Source organism: Canis lupus, chromosome 28 (genome assembly GCF_048164855.1).
Source record: "Canis lupus baileyi chromosome 28, mCanLup2.hap1, whole genome shotgun sequence".
Classification (NCBI taxonomy): domain Eukaryota; kingdom Metazoa; phylum Chordata; class Mammalia; order Carnivora; family Canidae; genus Canis; species Canis lupus.
Window position 1 is genome coordinate 16210090 of NC_132865.1, and position 23353 is coordinate 16233442.

General features: G+C 35.5%; 1 long non-coding RNA gene across 2 annotated transcripts in view; it reads left to right on the forward strand.

The window, feature by feature from the left end:
- Positions 1-19299, forward strand: part of LOC140620233 (uncharacterized) — a 90759-nt gene extending 71460 nt beyond the window's left edge. For both annotated transcript variants that reach the window (XR_012020020.1, XR_012020019.1), the window contains one exon: positions 18848-19299. This is a non-coding gene — a long non-coding RNA (uncharacterized lncRNA). The remainder of the gene's footprint in view (positions 1-18847) is intronic.
- The last annotated feature ends 4054 nt before the right edge of the window (positions 19300-23353 follow it).

Below are 23353 nucleotides of genomic sequence, written 5' to 3' on the forward strand. Positions count from 1 at the left end.
AATAAATAAATGAATTATTTCAGGCCATTGAACATCTGAAAACAAGGCATAAGACTTTTATTGAAATTTATCACAAGATCACACACAATTCATAGAATGAAGAGACTTAGCACTAATATGGAAACTAATAGGAGGCTGGCTGCTTCTTCATCCTCTGGAATGCTACAGTCTCCCCATTACAGGATAAATGGTTCCAAGCTTCCTGGTAGAGTCCAGATAAAAGAAAATCTAGGCTATCAATCAGTAAGAAAAGATAATCAGAAGGGATAGTGGGGCTGGTGATCTGGAACTATGAGCCATACTGGAGAATCCAGAGACCCAAGAACTCCAAGGCAGAAGAAGAGTGTGTGTCTCCTTTGTTCTCCCGGTAGTGTGCCTAAGCTCTCTTTCCAGGACCTAGTTGAAATGGAACAGGATCATCGGCTATACAAGGCAGCTGTCTCACCAGGCTACATGCACTGTAAAGACTAGAACTAGGTTTCTTTCCTGTCACTATTTCTCTCCCTCCAAGCTGATTTTGTTTTTAATGTATAGAAGAGCACCTGTATTTGTTGAAAAAACCATGTTGAATGGTTGCTAAGAGCCAGGCCCTGTTGAGACTCTTTTACGTCATCCTCAGGAGCGCCATTTGAGGTGGGTACTGTTCTTTTCCTCACCTTTTGTATGAAAACACGGAACATACATACATTGTCTATGTAAGCTAAATCAGGTGATCTTTTTATTTCATATGTCTATATTTGACTATTTTGTAAAGCTCCGAGTCATGCTACCCCTTATACCAATAGGTTCTTAGCTTCCAACCAATGTGCCCCAGTTATCTGTGGTCATCTTTAAGGAAAAGTTCCCATTACTCACCCATCAGTATGTATGCTGTGGTCCTCATACAGTTTGTGCTTCCCTTCCCTTCCTGCTTGTTACTTGTTCATGTGCACCGTTGCTGCCACTGCCCATTGTGAGGAGTGTCATCTCTGGATGCTTTCAAAACTTTGAATTCCCAGACCGACAAAAAGGGGCCAGGTTCAGAGTGGAAGGAAGGGAGAGGCTTACAGGGGGATTGGTGCCGTTCTTTCCTTTCACTGGCTAGCTGTAATCATGGACCCTTTAGGGGCTGAAACTGAAAAATGGATGGCAAGTAAGCAGACATAGATTTACACAATATTCATTCATTTAGTAGACATATTCTAAGTATCTACTCTGTTCCAGGCATTATTCTAAGCACTTGGGACATACTCCTAGACAAAATTGACAGCAATTTATACTATTATGCATTTACACCTATACTAGTGTCTTGACTTAGGGTTCATGGGATTCTGGTAGCTGGCCTCTATTGATGGTCCAGACTCAGTTCCTGGCTCTCCGACACACAGAGCCAGTATGTCTTATCAATTTCTTATCGATTTCTCTGTGCCTTTGCATCAGCAGCAGGCTCCAATTTTCTTTGTCTTACTTGTCTAATTCCTTCACTTGAGAAATTTAGTGTCACCCTTTTTAGATGATTTACCTCAGTTTCTACTTCTAGGATTCCCATAATTTTTACCCTGTTAACTCAAGAAGCGTGAAAGAAAGAAATTTCTAGAGGTGGGGTGACTATTTCTGCATGGATTTAGAAGAGAGAGGTCATGGTGACCCCAATGGGGGCTTTTTGTAAAGTCATCGTGAAAAAATAATCAAGTTTTCTCTAAATTTAAAAAGAAATATACTTAAAATAGACAAGTTATCAATTATTTGTCTGTATAATATCTATATCTATACAATGAGTAAATTGCCTACTTTTCTCTAGTTCATCAACTTCATATGAAGTTCTAAATGATTATAATTTGTTTTCATTTACCTCTTCCTACATAGATGTGGGAACAATCCAAAGTCTAAGAAGCTACCTACGTCCTTACCTCACATTTGTTCTGCAGTAATCAGCAACATAAAAATCTATTTAGAAAACTATAATTTGTTAATACATTTAATAATTGTCTATACTTCAAAAATATATATTTATATGTACTTTGACATTTATATATTATGCAAATGTTATTGCTTTTTTATATATTACTTAGGTTTAATTTTAGTGTAAATATCACTCAGGAATCAGTTAAGAGGTGCTCGACTGATAGTTTCCATTTGGAAGAATAATAAGGGTAATGAACATATGTTGAATATTTGCTATGTGTTAGGCACTGTTCTAAGTGGATTTACATTTTTTAAATACACATACAACTGTTCTATGAAGTAGGAACTATAACTATTCCTATTACAGAAATATAATGGAGAAACAGAAAGCTTAAATGGCATGTCCAAAGTCACAAAGTAAGCAAATGACTGGCAAGGAGTTGAAGGAGTTACAACCAGGCCCTGCTATTAATGTTACTCCCTAGGAGGATGTGCCTATAAGAATGTGTGTGTGTGTGTGTGTGTGTGTGTGTGTGTTGATTTTGATGAGAATATAACTTTTATTAATTTAAACCTTTCAAAGTAATATCTCCTTTAATACTAAAATCACCATTTTTGTGAAATGTTTTACTCTGCTCAATGCTAAAAGGGAATCTCATAACTCTAACTATTCAGCATAAGAGCCCACAAAAAAATTGACAACTCATGTACTATAATATATTTATATTTGTTTTTCTATGTCTTGCCTCAAGTGGATTGCATCATTATTGATTTAATATAAGGTTATAGAGGTTGACTGGATTTTATCAACCACATACATAACTCTATCTGAATCTTGGAGAACAAAAGAATATATACATTCCTATTTCTAAAGCAAGTAGTGCATTGAATGGCCTTGAATTAATATTTGAAAAACTCTCTCTTTATCTTTGAAGAAGAGTTGGGATTCCAAGCGTCAGAGAAGCTAGGATTCAGATATGACTGAAAAAGTACTAAGGCCGACACACCAGTGACATATCATTGAATTTCAATGATTTATTGTCATACGTTTGTAAGTAAAAGGTTATCTCAACAACAGAGTTGGTCCACGATCTGGGGCATATTGGAAGCTAATAATTTGACACTCTTACAACTGACATTCGTTTTAGGTACACAGAGGAGAGGCTGACCACAGCTTGGGGGAGGTTGAGAAATGTATACCTACTCTCCCTGCAGATCCTACTCACAATACTAAAGGTCTTTAGTCAGCTGACCCATTCTCATCAGAATGTAATTTAGCTACTATCTTTTGTTTCTCAAAACTCCCCATGAGTGCTTCACCTTCCACTTAAGGAGCAAATGAAAATTGCCCTTTTATCTATACGCAAATATGTGTTTACACATGCACATGTCCAAATATGAATATAATATATTATCTATCTATCTATCTATCTATCTATCTATCTATCTATCTATCATCTATCTATCTATCTATATCATCTATCATCACCTTAAAATTTCAAAGATATTTTCTGTAGTTCTTAACTTGGCTGATCTACTGCCTAATCATGCTTGCCTTTTGTGATGCATAAAATCCCATAAATGGCTTCCCATTGCTCTTAAAATGAGATTCATACTCTTCACTGCAGCCTGCATAGCCCTGCATGATCAGACCTCTGCTTGTCCCTCAGGCCTCTACTAATATGATTCTCTTTTTGGTCACCAAACTCCAGACACTTAAGCCTGTTTCCCTTTTTTAGATACTTTGAGCATTTTCTCATCTTCTAGCCCTTAAACATGTCTTTGCATCTTGTGAGAACTCACCATTGTTTGATTTATCAAACCCTTTTCATTGCTTAGGTAGGAATTCAAAGACCACATCTTCTGTGAGACCTTTTTAACCCATCACACAACTAGTTACTATAATGGGATAGTAAAAATAGAATTAATACTGTTTGAAATTGTGTTCACTTCTTCCCTTGTTGATTTATTTTCTAACCGCCTGGGATGGTTAATTTTATGTGTCAACTTGACTAGGCTGTGGGGTGTTCTTGTATTTGGTTGATCATTATTTCTGGGTATGTCTTTGCAAATATCTCTGAATGAGATTAACATTTGTATTAGTAAACTGAGTTAAGCAGTTGGTCCTCCTCCTCAGTGTGGGTGGGCCTCATCCAATTTCTTGAATAGAACAAAAGATGGAATAAGAAAGAATTCGTTCTCCCTGCCTGACTGTCTTTGAGCTGGGACATAGGTTTTCTCCTGCTCTTGAGCTACTGGAACTTATGCCATCAGCATTTCTAGATCTCTACTTTGTTGATTACAAATCTTGGACTTAGCTTCCATAATCACATAAGTCAAATCCTTATAGTATTTCCCTCATTGCCTCTCTCTACTTACATAGATATATGTAGGATATGGGATGTTATATATTGGATATGTGATATATATCACATATATCACATCACGTCCAATATATAGGATATATATTCTTTTCAAAGATGTTCAAAGAATTCCACGTTTTTAAGATTAGTTTCCGTTTCCCTAATTACTAGAAGCATTATGATACTATTTTTAAAAACTCATTATCTAACCTGGCTTATTTTATTTATATTTTTTGTGTATGTGAACACGCCAAAGTCAATTAGTAAATTTTGATATAATATTTTAAAACTTTACTAGGATTGATTTTTCCCCCCTGAAGTCTGTATAAATAGCTTGGCAGGAAGTATCATGCTCAAATTTTACATGAAATATTTTACTACTTCTTTCCTTTGAAAATTCTGTAACTTCATTGAATGATTAAATCTACCAAAGAACATATTGCATGTAAAAATGTATTACAGTCTCAATGCCAGTAAAGGAAATCCTGCTTCCCTGTTCGCCTGCTGCAGTGAGTTCAGTGCTGGTATAAACATTTGACTCCCTGATGTCTATTTAACTGTAAATAGGAGCCATATGTTTTACACTGTAACAAAGGAGCTTCTTGTTCCTTGGTCTTTAATTAAAAGATAATTTCAACTGCAAAAAAAAAAAAATGTCCTGTTGGTTCTGTTTCTCTGGACAACTCAGATTCCTATATGACCTTAAGTAGAATCTAAGCTTTGTGAGAGAAATACCTTCTATGCCTTAATCACAACTGGCTCCTTGGCCCCTGGTGGAATGTTGACCACATAGTAGCTGTTCAATAAATAGTTGCTGACTGAATTAATGTTGTTCATGATTGCTGCAACTTTGCAAAATACCGTGGTTTCAAGGGAAGAGAAGTCCTTACCATGTACCTTACAATTCATAATGAGTTGTTCCTCATGGTCAGTTAGTCTTTCAAATCATCCATTCCTTTATCTCTGAAATAGAGAAAATAATGCCATGCTATTTATATTTACTTTAGTTCATTCAATATAAAATTTGAGGTGGTTTTAAAAACTCATGGTACTATGTTATTTTATAAATAAAAATTAAAAAAGAAAGATAAAGCACACAATCTAGGAAGAGGTAAAATGAAGGTAAAACTGGAAGATTCTAAGTTTAATAGCTACTTAGAAAACAATTTTCTATGTAATCTCATTTTTATTTTGACCTTTAAAATAATTCATAAATATAGTGGCTAAATAATAATAGTACCTGTCCCATGATATTCAGAATTTTTTTGGGGGGTGGTGGATGAACAATGTTGAATAAAATAATTTATGAGAATGGACTTTGCAAAACAATAAATACACATTTATTATTATTGGCACTACATATGGGTTTTTTGAATAGCCTTCTCCATATATTTTATTTCCTTATTTTATATTACTTACACAACTATATAATTTTATTTTACTCCAATTCTCCTTTTCATATACAACTGTGATATCTACCTAAGGAGATTATAGGAGGAACAGGAGTTTTCTATAATTGTTTTCTAGGGCAGCCTGGGTGGCTTGGCAGTTTAGTGCCACCTTCCGCTCAGGGCGTGATCCTGGAGACCCGGGATCAAGTCCCACATCAGTCTCCCTGCATGGAGCCTGCTTCTCCCTCTGCCTGTGTCTCTGCCTCTCTCTCTCCCTCTCATGAATAAATAAATAAAATATAAAATAATAATAATATTAATAATAATAATTTTTTTTCTTCATGGGACACTCTTCATGCTTAGCATGTGATAGAATCTGAGAACTGCTATCAACACATTTAGAACTCAAGATAATTAAAAATTACAGAAGGGATTTTGTACATTTTGAAATGTCAAAGACAGAGTTTATATCATTGAGAGAATGTTCCATTTTTCAGAGTTGATGTTTCCTTCTTGTTTGATAAAATATATTAATTTATCTCTCCAGTTTCATGAGTTGTTTAGACACCACTCATAATGAGCCCATAACCTTGTCCATAGGAGCACCCTACTACCACAAAGAGATGGTTTTTGCAGTCTTCTGTAGAGTTGGCAACTTGCTTCATGACTCAGAGGAGACTATCAACAATATGGGAACAAAAAATTGAAACACATGTTCATAATGTGTTTTACATATAAAGTGCTGCATACTTTAACTTATCTGGAAATCAAGAAAAAACTATCATGAAGTTTCCCAACATAAATGGCTTTATCATATCCACAAATCATGTAACTAAGAATAAGGGCCAAATAATTAGCTTTCAAATACACTTTTTCTTAGTTTATAACTAAATGAATCTTAAGTTTTTATTGGCAAGGGAAGTAAAATTCAACCCATACTATAAACAAACAAATTTTTTTTTTTGAAAATAAGTAAGAAATCTAGTTCTGATGTGTTAAGTGTGACTAGGAAGTTATATTCAGGATGCAAAATCATGTTTTTTTGTTTTGTTATTTATCTATTTTTCCAATCTCTACCATACAAATTAAAATATATCTAATATTGAAATTTCTTACAATATCCCCCAGAAGAAAACATTTTTCTCTATGGATATATTATAGAGCAGTTAATGAAATCTCTACTAAAATGGTTAACAGGGACACCTGGGTGGGTCAGTCAGTTAAGTGTCTGCCTTCAGTTCGGGTCATCATCTCAGAGTCCCTGAGACTCTGTGAGCAGGTCTCACTGCCTGCTCAGTGGGGAGTCTGCTTCTCTCTCTCTGTCTACCCTCCCCTCACTCATACTCTCTCTCCCTCTAATAAATAAAATCTTTAACAACAACAAAAAAATGCTTAACAAAGTATGTCTAGTTAAAAAAAAGTTTTAAAAAAGAGCTTTTTAGCATATTATAACAACATAAATAGAACCTTAAGACACCAACATGAATTATATTTTTGAATAAATGTTAAAAATGAGAAAAATATCCTAGTGTATTTGAAGTAATTATGGGAATACATGTTTAAAACTAACAATATTAAAATCAACTAGTAACCCATCTAAAATTTAGACCTGCATTTAACATAAAAGATTTTTTAATCTTCCTAAACTGTCTCTTCGTTTACTGAATTACTTTTGGATGAAACTGTTAGAAAAAAAAATAAAAAGTCTACTTAAAATGGATGAAAGATCTAAATGTGAGACAAGAATCCATCAAAATCCTAGAGGAGAACACAGGCAACACCCTTTTTGAACTTGGCCGCACCGAATTCTTGCAAGATGCTTCTATGAAAGCAAAGGAAACAAAAGCAAAAAAGAATTATTGGGACTTAATCAAGATAAAAAGCTTCTGCACAACAAAAGAAACAGTCAACAAAACTAAAAGACAACCTACAGAATGGGAGAAGATATTTGCAAATGACGTATCAGATACAGGGCTAGTATCCAAGATCTATAAAGAACTTATCAAACTCAGCAGCAAAGAAACAAACAATCCAATCATGAAATGGGCAAAAGACATGAACAGAAATCTCACAGAGGAAGACATAGACATGGCCAAGAAGCTCATGAGAAAATGCTCTGCATCACTGGCCATCAGGGAAATACAAATCAAAACCGCAATGAAATATCACCTCACACCAGTGAGAATGGGGGAAAATTGACAAGGCAGGAAACAACAAATGTTGGAGAGGATGTGAAGAAAGGAGAGCCCTCTTGCACTGTTGGTGGGAATGTGAACTGGTGCAGCCACTCTGGAAAACCATGTGGAGGTTCCTCCAAGAGTTAAAAATAGACCTGCCCTATGACCCAGCAATTGCACTGCTGGGGATTTACCCCAAAGATACAGATGCAGTGAAACGCGGGGACACCTGCACCCCGATGTTTCTAGCAGCAATGGCCACAATAGCCAAACTGTAGCAGGAGCCTCGGTGTCCATCAAAAGATGAATAGATAAGCTGTGGTCTATGTATACAATGGAATATTACTCAGCCATTAGAAACGATAAATACTCACCATTTCAACATGGATGGACCTGGAGGATATTATGCTGAGTGAAATAAGTCAATCGGAGAAGGACAAACGTTATATGGTCTCATTCATTTGGGGAATATAAAAAATAGTGAAAGGGATTAAAGGGGAAAGGAGAGAAAATGAGTGGGAAATATCAGAAAGGGAGACAGAACATGAGAGACTCCGAACTCTGTGATAGGGAGTTATGGAGGCAGAAGGGAGTGGAAAGGGAGTGGTGGTGGAAAGGGAGGTGGGCGGGGGGTTGGGGTGACTGGGTGACGGGCACTGAGGGGGGCACTTGACGGGATGAGCACTGGGTGTTATGCTATATGTTGGCAAATTGAACTCCAATAAAAAAATACATACAAAAAAAAGAGACCAAATTGAACTTTGTATTGGAGACAAAGTTCCAACTACTTTTAAGTGCTTTCATTATGGGTAAAATGACCACCTGGTGCACTTTGAAAGGACACTCCGGAGATTGTTGGTAGGAAAGAAGACCCCTGTGAATCAGACTAATTTAGGCTGAGCTTCCTCTGGAAAAAAAAAAAAATCCCACCAATTTTTTCCTTGGAAATAATGAAAATGACTTTGTGGTTGTGTGAAGCTATAATTCTTCCGTGAGAAGTCAGAGTAAACATCTGATGGCAAAATTCATAAGCTAATCACTTTCGGTCTATTTCCTTTGGCTTCACCCTCTGTTTATATAGTGGTGTGAGGGTTTCAGTTACTGCTCTGTCTGTGAAGTTTAGCCCCGTTTATGTAGAGTAGCTTTAGAAAATAACAGAATGAGTATCCAGTGTCAGATGACTAATGTGCAATAGACAACTCTCTATGTAACTACTATAGGACAAAAGCTATAAATATCCATCCTTAGCAGTACCTTCCTTCTGTAAGACAGCAATATCTGACCACTGAGTGACCATGCCACTTAATGTCCAAACTGAAACACTTTTCAGAGTGAAAGTGGTTGGGACAAGAGTCATGAATCAGAAGAATCAGGCCAACTGAAACACCTTACTCAGGCAGCACTTTTGGATCACTTTGCTTTCCTCTTTCTCTCTTTTTTTCCCCATCAGTTTTCAACACTTCTATCTCACACTGTGTTTAATGGCTTATCTTCCTACCCGGCTGTCAATATCATGCTATCATTTACATTGGAGGTACAGGATTCAAAGCTAAAAATGTCAATAAATGTATTTTTGCAGATATGTACAGAGAAAAGTTCTTTTATACTCGGCAGTTATACTGAACGTGGAGCACTCTGGTCTTACACAGAGTCATTATCATCCTAAGATTACCACTTGTACCGAAAGGGTCACAAGAAGCTTTATGGCAGTAATGTATAAGATCTGAACTCTCTGATCCTTTTATCTCTAGAGAACATAATGTGTTTTTTTTTTACTGTAACTACTGAAATTATAGTCCATTAAAAATTAAGCATTTAACATAATCATTAGCAGCCATTTGTAAAGGATATAAGTGTCTAGCTACATTTCAAGAATGAGATATGAGTTGTGTAATATACTAACTAAATGCAGAAAGTAGATATATTTAGTTTTGGAACTATAAAAAAATTAATGAAAATGATATTTATTAGGGAGCAGAAGTGACATATTATCTGACAATTTCACCAGTAAATATTTGTTTTTGGATTGGACTCCTCAAGTGTCACACAGTTTTGTTATTTTGTTGGGTTTTTTTTTTTTTTTGTTTCCCACTTTATTGAGATATAATGGACATATAACATTGTGTAAGTTTAAGGTGAGCAACGTGATGATTTGATGCACATATACATGGCAAAATTATTACCACAGTAGGGTTAGTTAACATCTCCATCACCTCACATAATTACATTTGTGTGTGTGTGGTGAGAATATTTAAGATTTACTCACTTAACAACTTTCAAGCATATACTAAAATATTTTTAGTTAGTAGTCAACGTGCTATACGTTAGATCTCTAGAATTTATTCATTTTATTTATTTTTTAATTCATTTTATTATTGAAAGTTTGTACTCTTTGATCAAGAAATCTCCATTTCCTTTAATTAAAGTGATTGTGATATACAATACTACTACTAGTAAAACATTATTTAATATGTAAAAAATCTAGTTGGCTTAAAATCCATATATATGGATATATATGCATACACACACACACACACACACACACATATATATATATATATATACACACATATATAGGTACACAAACACTTTATTTGGTTTCATGTCTACATATAAATGGAGTAAGAAGTACAGTTCTCAGATGTGGCCTCCTCCCTATTTCTCCTATTATTAACATTTTGCATTAGTGAAGTAAATTCCTTAGAATTGGTAAGTCAATGCTGATATAATAAATACTGATGTAATATCAGTAACCAAAGTCTATTGGTTACACTTGTGCTGCACATTCTATTAATTTGACAAATGTATAGTGACATATATTCACAATTACACTGTCACACAGAATAGTTTCACTGTCCTCCACCTGTTTTTCCAAAGAGTTCATAGTAATATTACCAATAATATTCACAATACTCAATGCAATTGCCTTTCCCTTACTTGATCTTCCAGCAATGTGACAATGAATCCTTGACACATTTTCTTTACTAGGCCTTTAAGATCACATATTCTCTTGTTTTCTTTTTCTATTCACTATTTCTCAGCTTTTGCTGGATTCTCCCCTTCTCCATCGTCTCTTAATAGTGGTTTTTCCTAAGTAAGGCTCTTTCTTTGTTCCTATGTACTTCTTTATCTACACGCATCATCCTGGTGATCTCATCCAGTCTCATGATTTTTAAGAGCATATCGATGTTAATAATTTACTAATTTATGGCTCTAGTCCAGACTTCTTCCTCATAATCCAGACTCATATATTCAACTACTCCTTTGATGTCTCAACTTGGATGTAAAATAGATGTTTTAAATTAAAGTAACTGATGATGTTCATTCTTTAATCTGTTTTCCCAGCATTTTACCAATTCAGTTTGATGGCAAATCCATTCTACCAATTGCTCAGCCCAAGAAGCTTGGAGTCATCCTTGACTCCCCCATTTCCATCATATCCTATACCCAATTCATCAGGAAATCTTACCAGTTCTAACTTTAAAATACATCCAGGATCCAACCAATTTCTACTTCCTTCACTCCTAATACCTTTTTCTGTGACACCAAGATACATGGACTAAGATAAGCTCTTTTAAAAACATTAATCTTCATTTTGTTTTGTCCATTGATATGTCCCAAGCATCCAAAACAGTGCCTTACACTTAATGAACACTTAATACATATTTATTAAATGAATCCCTTATTGTGCTTTAATTTTCCCCATGGCTTTGACACTATTAATATTGGAAAAGCATATGTACATGGCATATGTACAGTCCAAGCATGCCATTAGTAAAGGACAGGAAAGATTATTGTACAATATCATTGTTTTGTTTTGTTTTTAAAGATTTTATTTATTTATTGATGAGAGACACAGAGAGAGAGAGAGGCAGAGACACAGGCAGAGGGAGAAGCAGGCTCCATGCAGGGAGCCTGATGTGGGACTTGATCCCGGGACTCCAGGATCACACCCCGAGGCAAAGGCAGGCGCAAAACCACTGCACCACCCAGGGATCCCCTGTACAATATCATTGTGATGTATTATCCTGTATATATCACAATAAGGCAAATTAAGGCTGATGTATTATAATGTGAACTATTTTTTAAAAGTATTTATTTATTTATTTATTTATTTATTTATTTATTTATTTATTTTAGAGAAAGAGAGAGAGTGAACATGAGCAGGGGTGAGGGGCAGATGGAGAGGAAGAGAGAGAATCTCAAGCAGACTCCACAGTGAGCTCATAGAGCCTGACCTGGTGCTCGATCCCATAACCCTGAGATCACAACCTGAGCCAAAATCAAGAGTTCATTGCTCAACTGACTGAGCTATGTGGGCACTCCTATAATGTGAACTATTAAAAGCAATGTGGGTATTCAGAGATAAGGGTAGAGGAATAGAAATAAACTGAGTTTCTAGATTTTTTCGAGGTACATAAGAATTACGATCGGTCTCCATTACAAAGTAACACCTCTTATAATACCCTCAATTCCTTACTACTTTCTCTCTCTCTCTCACTTTCTTCTCTCTTTCTCTTTTCCCTATTTATTTCTTTCTATATGTATGTTTTCTACTGTTTCTTTAGGATTTACAAATGTGAAACATCTACTGGTTAATGGTATATTGGCAGTTGTAGTTAAGAAAAGCATATTTTAAATGGAAATGTTTACCATTTTCCTAAGAATAAATGCATAGATTTTGCCTGTATTTTAACTTTTAATTTATTACAACTCATTAGATATTTGACAAAACATGTAGGATTTATTTTTTTTTAAGATTTTATTTTATTTATTCATGAGAGACACAGAGAGAGAGAGGCAGAGACATAGGCAGAAGGAGAAGCAGGCTCCATGCAGGGAGCCCGACGTGGGACTTGATCCCTGGTCTCCAGGGTCATGCCCTGGGCTGGAGGTGGCTCTAAACTGCTGAGCCACCAGGGCTGCCCTGTATTTTCTCTTTTAAAATTCATTTTGGGGCATCTGGATGGCTCAGCTCTAAGAGGCCAGCTCTTGGTTTTGGCTCAGACCATCTTCTCATGTGGTGAGATTGAGCTTTGAGATAGGTTTCAACATCAGTAGGGAGTTTGCTTCAGGAATCTCTCCCTCTGCTCCTCCCCTCACTCATTCACATGTGCTCTCTCTCTCTAAAAAAATAAATCTTTTAAAAGAAAACACATTTTATGTATCAAGAAATAAACCATTTTGGGGGCACCTGGATGGCTTAGCCAGTTAAGAGTCTACCTTTGGCTCAGGTCATGGTCTTGAGGTCCTGAGATTGAGCCCTGCATTGGGCTCCCTGGGCTTCTTGCTCACTGGGAAGTCTGCTTCTTCCTCATAATATGCCCACCCCACTACTTGCATGCTCTCTCTCTCTCTCTCTCTCTCTCTCTCTCTCCCTCTCTTAAATAAATGAATAAAATCTTTAAAGAAAAGAAAGGAATCATTTTTTCAGGAGTTAAAAGTTCTTCCCACGTATCAAAATCAGATTCTAGGTACCAGAATGCTTGACTTTCTAGTCATCTAAGAGAGATACAGGAAAAAGGTTTTATCTCAGTTTAAGTATCTGGAGAGACAGTTGTTTTCTTCTTTAAATTAGGCTAGATGGGCATTTCCTTCCCTTCTTGTGTTATATGCAGCCCTTGGAAGTACATATCAGTGACAGATCACTGACACTACACAATATACAGAACATTTTTATAACTACTTACTTGAGAATTTCTAATTAAAGTTATAAAAGTAAAAATTCATATAGGTTTTATTAGATAAAAATGAAATTAATGACATTTTTCATAGCTCCAAATTTTAATTCAATTTCAAAATTAATTATAAATTTGGATTAATACACAATATAGAAAGATATGACTATTAGATGATTTTAGAATTTAAAATATTACAATAAAAGCAAAGAAGAAAAGCAGTATATTTTTCACCGTAAAATTATTTTTCAGACATAAATTTTAATAAATTTATTACTGATTACCACAGGTTATTATTGACCTTAGCATTGAAAAAAAAATTGTCACTAACACTTCAATCTCTATAATATCTGCTATCTTGGAATTGTGTCCTCTCTCCATCCTTCCTTCTCTAAGTAAATGTTTATTTACATTGTGATAAAGAATCTGTGATAAGGAAGCCTACAAAATAATGAGTTAGACAAACTTAATAGACTATGTACATGACAGGCACTCTATTTGATGGAAAGTCTGGTCAATGTGAGTGTACATAAAATAAGCAACTCTTCCAAATTAGAGGATCTGGGAAGGTTTGCAGTATATTTCACAGTAGCCAAGATATGGAAACCACTTTAGGTGTCCATTGATGGATGAATAGATAAGGAAGACATGATAGATATTATTCAGCCATTAAAAAAAGGAAATAATCCTGCATTTGCAACATAGAGTATTATCTACAAACAGCAGCAATGGAACTGAGTCTTGAGACATAAATAGAATTTGACCAGATAAGGAAGGGGTGAGTCTTCCTTGAGCAAAGGAAGTAGCTCTTGCTAAAAGAATCATGGCACATTCCTGGATTTCATCTTGGCAGTTTTGTACCATGGGAAAATAAGGGAGAGAAGAATGAAGAAGAGTTGTCAAAAGATAAATTTGGATGAGTAGGACAGGGCCAGATCATGAGGGTTTTTTTTTAATGTTTTGTGATAATATATATTCTGAAGAAGGAGGTTAAAGTTACAATGAAAACATATTATTTTGTGACTTCTGAAGTTCAGGAATCCAAGGGCAACTTAGGTAGGTATTTTTGGCCCAGTGTCCCTCATGAAGTTGCTGTCAAGCTGTCAGCTAGACCTGCAATCGCCCAAAGTTTTGATAGTTGCTAGAGGATCCACTTCCAAGAAGTCTCAGATCTCAGTTCTTTGCCACATGGCTTCTCTCTACAAAGCTTCTTGTGATATGATAGTTGGCTTCCTTGCAGTAAGTGATTTAGGACAGAAGAAGAACAACCAAGATCAAAATCATAATGTCTTTCTCCTCTAATCTTGGGGGCAGCAAACCATCATTTCTGCCATATTCCATTGGTCACACAAACCAACCTTGGTATAAATGGGAGGGCATATGAAAAGTTGTGACTATCACAAGCAAGGGATCATGGGAGGACATTTTGGAGTTTGGTTACCAACGTCCTCAGGGACAAAATTAAAGACAGCGCAGGACAGATTTCGCACATTGGGAGTTGTTACAGACTGAATCATGTCTCCTCAGAATTTATAAGCTCTGATCCCTAATGTGACAATATTTGGAAATAGGGCCTGTGAGGAGGGGTCATAGGGGTGGGTCTGTAGTCCAATAGGGGTGGTGCTCTTATAAGAAAAGGAAGAAACATGAGAGCACTCCCTCTCTCTGCCAAAGGAGGACACAGTGAGAAGGTGGACATTTGCATCTCACTGAGAGTCCTCACCAGATACTGACTCTGCAATGTGATCTGGGATTTCCATCCCCAGAACTGTGACATACAAGTTTCTCTTGTTTAAGCCACCCAGCCTGTGGTATTTTGCTATGGCAGCTCAAGCAGACAAATAGAGGAGGCAACTACAAAGAGGAATATCGCAGAAGCCAAATTAAGAATACATGTTGAGAAGGAAAATGTATTCAATAACGTCGATTGAAAATTATGTTGTTTTCGGGAAAGTAGGTGAGTTATTTACAGAAAAACTAAGATTTTAGATCACAGTCACATGCTCTGCTTATACAAAGATAAATGCTTTTTTCAAGTGGTAGATCCCAATTTGAAATCTTAACAAAAGTTTGAAATTCTTTTAAATTCCTCTTCCCCAGCTATTTGGCTTTTTAAAATTATTACATGGTGACTCTATGATCTACTAAATTTTAGAATGTTATGTATTCATTTGTGTATATATATTTTTTTTTCTCTGAAATTCTACGGTGTCATTAAATTTGTTAATTCCTGTCTCATTTATTCTGAGAGAAAAAGGTCTAAGCTATATATCAATTTAATGAAACATTCTCTTCAGGCATTAAATTCAAGTGAATATATTAGTTAGATTTTAATTATAAACAACAGGATACCTTTTGAAAATGGGACATTGTTAAGCCTATGTAGCAGTCTAACAACATTTGATGACCTATTTTTAAACTGATTTTAAAAATTAGCCAATTTTATACATTATAAAGTCTTCAAACAGACTAGTTGAATATTTTAAATGCTTTGATTTTCATTACATATTATACTTCTTCAGCTTACTGAAAAGAGGTAAAAAGCTTCAAACCACACCACTCTACTAAACAGCAGGTGTCAGCTCTAACTGCTTTGGAAAAATATTTAATGTATTCAGTTAATCGAATTCTTTAGAAAATGTTACAATCCTGTTCATTTGTCTTATGCAGTCCTTGTGGTAGATTTTCTTTCTTATTTACTGCACCCCATTACATTCTATGATAAAATTATATCTGTGATATTTCTGGTTTCCCAGTAAAATCAATTTTAGCCTTCTTCAGCCTTTCAATCATAATAAACCAAGTGCCTCACTAGTTCCATTTCCCGACTCCTAAAGTCACAGATCTTTATTCTGAGCATTCTGAGACTAGTTTGACAATTTTGGAAATTTTACTTGTCTCAAATTAACACACAATATGTGAACTATCTTAAAGCTCCATAGATGGGTGTACATCAAAATATGAAAATGATTGTGTTTTTCTCATGAGTTTACGAAGCAGATTAAATTGAAGAAACCATTAAAAACTATAAAATTTGGTCTGCAGCAGCCTATACCTGAACGGTAGAGGCAAGTCACCATCTTTTGTATGTTTGCAAGTCCAATTAAATAGGCATATTTGAGGTAATTTATTTAAGGAGTGTTTGCACTTAGTGTCATCTTATGCCAGACTTTTGGATTTTTGAAGAAATCTTGTTGTTCAAAGAGTCATAAAATGTGAATTAGTTCTTCTCTAGAAGGCAGCCAAGCCTTTGAGGACAAAGTTGAACATAGCAACATCTACATGTGTGGTTCTTGGCTTTGGTGCTCAGTTTGTAGAAATGTAGCAGAATTTTTTATTTTACAGTGATGCCTTTATTTTGTAAAAAAATAAATGATGATTTTTAAAAAGATTTTATTTATTTATTCCTGAGAGAGAGAAAGAGAGAGAGAGAGGCATAGACACAGGCAGATGGAGGAGCAGGCCCCATGAAGGGAGCCCAACGTGGGACTCGATCCCCACCAGGGACTCCAGGACCACACCCTGGCCCAAAGGCAGGCGCTAAGCCACTGAGCCACCCAGACATCCCAATGATGATTTTTTATGTTAGAATAGAGTGAGGGAAACTGAGGAAATTAACATGCTATTATAAGGTTATTTCAAATGGACACCTAACATGTAGAGTATCATTCCATCTATTTTAAAAGTTCTCTTCCTATTTCTGGTACACCGAAGGTGTGTGTGGCTGCATGTACTTAACTTATAGGTAAAGCACATTTCTTGTCTTATCAGAATAACGACCTGAAGACAAATTCATGGGGAATCTTAGTGGACTGAAAAGAGGTAAAACTGAATAATTTGGAAACTTTCAAGTAGGTTCAGTGAACTGAATAAGAAGCAGTGTTTCATCAGGAAATGAGCCTCACATGGTGAGGAGTTTAGACCTCCTATCTGCCCCATCCTCTTCCTGTAGAGAGTTAAATATAATAGTCTTTAAGAAAAGGAAGTTAAATCTCAAGGCTCTAGTAATGATTCTGAAGAAAGCACATCCTCCTCTACCCAACTGCCAACTCATTTTAGAATTATCCTTCACAATGATGAGGCTTAAGGGCAGGAAGGCACATTACCTTCCCTAAACACTTCTATTGTCTATTATCCACACTTAAAATTTCACCATTGTTATTTCATTCAGGTAGGTCTTGGAGGCTTTTAAAATTTATGTTCCATATAGAGGCTTTCCCTCTGGCATGCTAAAAGGACTAAAAGTTACCTTCTGAGGTAGTTTAAGTGAAGTAAAGTTTTAGATATTAGATACATACTGTTCTATCCATAATGCTCCTGAAAGACAAATTTTGTACTCAATATCAATATGATTAGTATTAGCTTAGCACATCAATTTGAATAAGGTTTAGGAACAGGTTTTGTTCTGTCTCCCCTCCTCCTTACTGAGGTGCATAGTAAACTTAGACAAAATCCAATTTCTGGATGGCGGAGAGTCCAGTAACTTTTATCAGACACTTAGAAAAAAAAAAGAGTGAGGGAAGTAGAATTTTCATATAGTACTCTTTTACTACTACTTTAGAATCATTTTAATATGCCACATCGCTCCAATTGCTCTGCCCATTTCAGAGAGTTCTACACAGATTCATTTCCTATGAGAAATATCCATTTAAGATGTGTGACATATTTACTTTAGTCAAGAAAAAGCAAAGCCCCACATATGTAAGTCTAAAGTAAACAGAGTGTGTTGGTGCAAAAACAATCAAACTTTAAAAAAAATGGTGACCTAAAAATAAAGTCGATTTTGCCTCTCGTTTTCTTTTCACTGAGTGTTAAAAAGACCCTTATTATTCAATTCAAAATGAGTTTTCCATTTTATTGATGAATTTTATGTTTGGATGGCAGGACATTTTCAAAGTCAATTCAGTCAAAATTCTGATTGATTTGGATAAATGTGAGTGTGCTATATTTACTGTAGACAAATATGTTTTTTTGAATTATTATAATAAGGAACATTTGGATGCCAAATTTTGGTGCTGAAGCTTGTGGTTTCAAATAAATATTGTATATACTAAATATTATTTTATTTCTAAAGATTAAAAAATTGCCAAATTTTTTGTAATTAATTTACTTATTTCCCCAATAGTACACACCCTACTTATAAATGGGTATTATTAAAATTCTTAAACTTCAGTGAAAAGATTTTTGATGTTTTTGTTATATTTTTCTTGGATATAACATTTTCCATTTTATTCTGGAGGAATGTAATATTTAAATACAGTAATCAATGATTATTTATCACAAAAACTTAATAGTAAAAGGATATGGCACAGCAATTTGAATTTTTTAAAAATTTTTATTTATTTACTTGACAGAGAGAATATAAGCAGGGGAGCAGCAGCAGAGAGAGGGAGAAGCAGGCTCCCCACTGAGCAGGGAGCCTGACTCAGGGTTGGACACCAGGACCCTGGGATCATGACCTGAGCTGAAGGCGGAAGCTTAACCAACTGCACCCAAGCACCCCTTGAGTATTTTCATATATATATATATATATATATATATATATATATATATATATATATATATTTTTTTTTTTTTTTTTGTATCTCTCATTTTTCACCCATTCCTATTTCCAATATGCTAGATTATCACCTCTTTGATGAACTATTTAAAGGTTTAATTGGCCTCTCTCTTCTTTTAGTTTTTGTACTTCTTTGGCAACTTCTCTATGCTTCTCAGGAATGAGTCTTCATTGTTTTCTTGAAATCTATAAAATATAACCCATGCTCTTTAATCTGTCAATAAAATTTCCATCAATTTGTTTCCATTTACTTTTTAAGTTAAAGTATTATATCTCATACATATGCTGTTTCAATTGAGTGTGTGTGTGTGTGTGTGTGTGTATGAGTGTGCATGTGTGAGTATATGTGTATGTGTTAGTATTCCTGGAGAATATTTTTCCATTTTCCAGCTCCACACAAGTTTTTACATTATCCCAAATGTCTACAAATATCTTCCCCTTTCTCTTTACCTAATTAAATTCTTCCCATCCCTTATGTTAGAGTAACTCTTGTGATGTGCTATTGCACATAAACACAGAATCTCGGTGGCTTTAATACAACTAAGACTTTCCTCTCCTTCAGGTAAGGCTCAGGTAGTTTGGGTAGCTCCCCTCTGTCCTGTAGCTATACCACCTGGAGGAGCAGATTACTTCCAGGCTATGAGGCAGAAAAGGAGAATGATGGAAGATCCTGACTGACACCTAATTGCCCTCACCTAGAAAATACACAAGTCACCTCCTCCCTTATCCCTCCAGCATGGTTCCATGGTTCCAATCTAAGTAAACAGGAAGCTAGGAGAAGCAGAGAAACACATGGAATATTTGAGACACTATCCTCATCAGTTCTATCAACACAGACACAATCTACTTCTAATATAAAAGCTTAACCCACCACCTAAACTTAAGGCAATCTTTTTCTCCTCTATACCAAATTCCTATTAAATTCCCCGGCCAGATCATAATGAATACTTTTTATTTTCAAAGATTTTATTTATTTATTCATGAGAGACACATACACACATACAGAGGCAGAGACATAGGCAGAGGGAGAAGCAGGCCCATGCAGGGAGCCTGACATGGGACTTGATCCCAGGTCTCCAGGATCACGCCCTGGGCTGAAGGCAGTGCTAAACCACTGAGCCACCCGGGCTGCCCTCATAATGAATACTCTTGAAGCATATTTTCTACTATCTTTTTTTTTTTTAAGATTTATTTATTTATTTGAGTGGGGGTGGGGTTGCAGAGGGACAGAAAGAATCCTGAAGCAGACTTCCCACTGAGCATCCCAGGACCCTGAGATCATGGCCTAAGCTGAAATCAAGAGTCATCCACCTAGCTGAGGGAGCCACCCAGATGTCCCTCTGCCATCTTTTTACTTCAATTTTTTTTTTCAAAATTTATTTTCTTTCCTAAATGTATCATAAGTTCTTTGAAGGTAGAATTTATGTTTATAGCAACAATGTCCTGAGAGTGCTTAACAAGATGCCCTCCCTACCTGTAGTGGAAACTTAATAGGTAGTTTTTGCTAATTTCTCATTACAAACGGGGTCAGTGAATGTAGAATCATCTAATGAAACAGGACTTCTGTTGGACGGCAGGCTTCTCATGTATGACAGACATTATTAAGACCAATTATTGGGATCCCTGGGTGGCACAGCGGTTTGGCGCCTGCCTTTGGCCCAGGGCGTGATCCTGGAGACCCGGGATCGAATCCCACGTCGGGCTCCCGGTGCATGGAGCCTGCTTCTCCCTCTGCCTGTGTCTCTACCTCTCTCTCTCTCTCTGTGTGTGTGACTATCATAAATAATAAATAAATAAAAAAATTTAAAAAGACCAATTATCATTTTGCTCATGATGTTTCTTCTAAAAAAACCTTGGTCAAAGGACAAATTCATCTGAAAAAGGTCTTTAAAAAAGAGTAGATCACACAATATTTGATTGCACTTCAGTATTGCTCCATAGTCTCCACATAGCTTTGTATCCTCTATAGTTGCTATTAATGCTGTGACTGATGACAATAGCAACAGTTTTTTAATAGCGAAGTATGATTTTGAAAAAATTAATTACTTCGATCCTCAAAACAAACCTAAAGAAATGGAAGGTGTTATAATAAAGCACATTGCTTAAATGCGGAAACTGAGGCTCAAGGTAATTATGGAGCTTATAATTACACAATGTCAGCATTGATAAAGACCTCAAAGATGTTCTAGTCCAGTGGCTTCATTTACAGTTGAGGAAATCTCAGCCCAGGTGGGTTAAGTGACTTGTGCAAAGTGCTGCACAGAATGAGTGGATACAGCAAAATGAGAGCTCATCGAGTCCAGTGATATTTAGACTGCACTATTCCAGCTTTTATTTAATTAAGTGCAACCTCAAATATGCATTGTTTAAAAAAGCTGTCTAAAACACCATCTACCTGAAATGGAGTAAATGTCAAAAGGACTTTGTAAATCATAAGTTTTTAATATCTTTTACTTCTTCCTCATTAAAAGAGAGAAATCTTTGGGGAAGAAAAAGAGAGAGCTCTCTCTTAGGTGAAAGTGTTCAGTATAAATCCTGAACCTTAACTATATTTGATTTTAAATTGGGTGTGCAGCAAGTATGTGAAGTTAACTACAGGCTTAAATTCTACTCAACATGTGACATATCTAGGAAATGCAGCAAAAAGAAAGAGAACAGAAGATATTTAGAACTCTTCTTAATATGGAATTGATAACAACCTCATTTGGTTTCCAAAATATTTGGTAGCATTCATTTTAAACTAGTAACTGCAATTCTACTATAAATTATTTCCACCATTATTTTAAAGCTAGAATACTGTTGATAGTATTTAATGTGAACACTCTCTATGTCCTAGATTCTGTAAGAAACAAATAAAATATGCAGTTCTGTTTCCAGGACAGTTTCATTTGCATTTCATTACACTTTTAACCCTCCATTTTTATTCTTTTAGAGGCCATTAAAGGGGCCGGTAATCATACCTTATATATTATAAACAACACTTGGGTCATCAAAGAGATCATGTAGTCCATTCCTCTGATTCTGAGCATGACAACCTTAGATCATTCAAGACTACAGTTACTTCTCTAATTTTTCAAGACATCAGGTGTGAAGATCAAATCAATAAAATAAAAAGTGAATTTCCTTGAAAGCTGATCTGTAAAAGAAATTGAGCTATATCTTTTAAGCAATCAAATAATTAGCGTTTGGTCTCAAGCTCACAATCAAAAGGTAAACTAAAAACATGATACAAGATGCAAAATAACATTTTAATAAAGCAATAGTTAAGTTATCAAGTGATACTCAATTTATTCTCAAATGATTGATTCAGGCAATGCATGCTGTTAAGAGTTCAGAGAAGGGGGAAATATATCCTGACATTCAATAGAAATTCTCTCTTACTGTAACTAAAGGCAATTTTATTTGACTTGGTCTTTTGTGATCTCTAGAACTGACAAGTTGCAAGTATCTTTTTTTTTTTTTAAATTCTCCCTATGTTAGATGTTACCCATGATTTCTGAGCCTTCCTTTTACATTTTCCTCTAGGTTTCAGTTGAGTACCTATGAAATGATCTATCTTGATTGATAATTATGCTTTAAGTAAATTTCCATGATACATTCAACTTTAATGGGAAGCTTGTTCCTGGCTCCTATGTACATACAGCATCATTAAATCCAGGCTGTTCCTTTTCATGATTTCCAAATCAGTTTTAGCCTTGTTTGAGTCTGGGTGGGCCTTTCTCACCTCGAATATACACAGTTCTTTCTTGAAATAATATGTGCTTTGACCCCATAGTTGTATCTTTTTTTGAAAGCGACTTGATTCAATTCTGCTCAAATATATTAATATTGCCGTTGCAAATAACTCACTTGGCAGGGACAAAAAAGTTCACGTGTCAATGTGATTAGAAAAGAGGTGAGGCACTGGAATAAGTGAGAGAGGCATTTTGGAATTAATCAAGATAAGAGTACCGGCACACCATATTTTACCCACACAAAAGCGCAGGGTATATGCAATGTATACTTCCCTTTGCCCTTATTATTTCACTTTGCCTTGTAATTGATAAATCATTCCTTTAATTAATCAATCCTATGTCTAGGCTACAAAATATTAGGTTGAATGTTCTTTTTGATTAGTTTCTTCTTGTATCCTAAATTTCTGAATCTACATAATGTTGAAGCAGGAATAGAAAGTATATTTTGTGTAGAAAGGAAATATTAAAGACTACAGTGTAAAAGGGGAAAAAAAAAAACCTCTCTTGGTTATAAAGTCTTTTCATTGTACCACAAATCTGAAAGAAATACCCTTGAAATAATTTGA